The following is a 2,093-nucleotide window of genomic DNA, read 5'->3' as shown; positions in this document are numbered from 1 at the left end:
GACGTACAACGTTGACGCGACGTTTGTCTCGTCGAATGTACTGCGGCGGAAGAAAGGTTCAATAGCTTTGTGTGTGTGACTGTGTGTGTGTGTGTGTGCGCGTGTGTGTGATGTGTGCCTTTGTGTCTGTGTCTGTGTTCGTGCCTCTGTGTGTGTGTGTGTGTGTGTATGTGTGTATGTGTGTGTGTGTGTGTTTGTGTGTGTGTGTGTGTTTGTGTGTGTGTGTATATTTTGTAGTTTTTCTGTCGCTTGTGTTGTGTTGTGTGAACAGACGTATAGAACGTACACTTGTATTGACATACGTGTAAGTACTAGTAGTCAATGCTACCAGAAAAAGAAAATCTAGAGAGCGCCATCTCTGTCCAAGCTCGCAACAATGTTTTGTGTCATGAACAGCAGTTATTTTAAAAGGCTTGTGCGTTTTGGTAGTTGGAATTCGCCAAGTACTATCATTATAAATGCCGTTTTATACGGCATTTGACTGCTAGGCCTACTAATCATCGGAAGAAGGGAGACAGCAAGACTTTTAATAAGTTACCGGTAGTTTATTTTAGTGATGCAAATATGGAGAATCGATTAATTAATTAGAAATTAAACTCAATGGCCCGAATTCACGAAGGTGGTACAAATGAAACCATGGTTTAAACCATGGACAAAAACCATGGAGCGCCAAGTGTCGCACGGACTATTTCGTTACGAAATTGGTCATTTCGTCGACAAATTGACCGTTTCGTTAACGAAATTATCATTTTGTGGACGAAATGTTCATTTAGTTGCCATTTCGTTGTCATTTCGTTATAAAATAATAATTTCATCGACGAAATGACCGATTTCGCAACGAAATATTCCATGCGACACTTGGTGCTCCATGGTTTTTGTCCATGGTTTAAACCATGGTTTCATTTGTACCACCTTCGTGAATTCGGGCCATAGTATGTAAAAATACTATTATTGCAAACTACAGTGTATGTGGAAAATCAATAAACATCGGTTGCTATGGAGTGGAACATTATCATCATTATCAAGTTATTAGCGGCTGAAGACTGAGTAAAGGGATACAAACTATACTACACGGGCGGTGGAATCTTCCACCTCCCGAGTTCAACATGTGTGAACTCATGCAAACTTCTGCAAATGAACGTAAACTAAAGCAAACTTAATTGAGTGTTAATTAAAAAGTGCTAATTAATGCACACTACTACAAACCATTAGCACTTTAAATTAGGGTGAATTGCATCACCTGAACCTAGTGTTTTTAGGCCACTGTCAGGCCCAGGCCGCGCAAAACAATTATCGATCGATTATACTACGGTAGTAATAAATACTCGATCAAAGAATAACTCATGCTCAGAAAAATGAGTCCATAGAAATATCAATAATTCTATCACGTTCGATCAAAAAGAAATCGTCTAAATGTAAATCTTACCTTAAGAAATTCAGAAAATAAAGAAAAGATTTACACTTAAAACATAGGTTTCAATGATCGATCATAAAAGCCTCAATAAGTGTACTACTGGTAAACTTGATGAAAACTCAGAGATACGTCACCCTACGTGAATCGATTACACTTATCGGGAAATGACACCTCCAATGTACTGTAGACTCATGAAATGATGATGATAATAATGATGATGACAATAATGATAATGATAATATAATAATGATAACAATATTATATATATACATATATATATATATATATATATATATATATATATATATATATATATATATATATATATATATATATGTATACAGCGTATATATATAATATATATACATAGTCGAGACAATGTTATGATGACAAAAGATGTTGCAGGAAGCCGGCTGGTGGGCAGCTTTCGACCTTCGGTCTTCTTCAGCTTTATTGTCTGTTTATGAAATGAAATAGATGTTTTGAGTATAACAGATCATATTATGGAGTAATGAACTTAATACATTGAATACAATTTCAGCATGAGTTAACAGCTTCATAGCATAGTACACTTCATCGCACTATATATATATATATATATATATATATATATATATATATATATACAAATAATTATTATTCATATTATCACTATTATTATTCACTGACATTCTGAGAC

This window comes from Diadema setosum, chromosome 12 (genome assembly GCF_964275005.1).
Source record: "Diadema setosum chromosome 12, eeDiaSeto1, whole genome shotgun sequence".
Taxonomy (NCBI): Eukaryota; Metazoa; Echinodermata; class Echinoidea; order Diadematoida; family Diadematidae; genus Diadema; species Diadema setosum.
The sequence above is the reverse complement of the archived record's forward strand: the minus strand, read 5'-3'. Positions refer to the sequence as shown.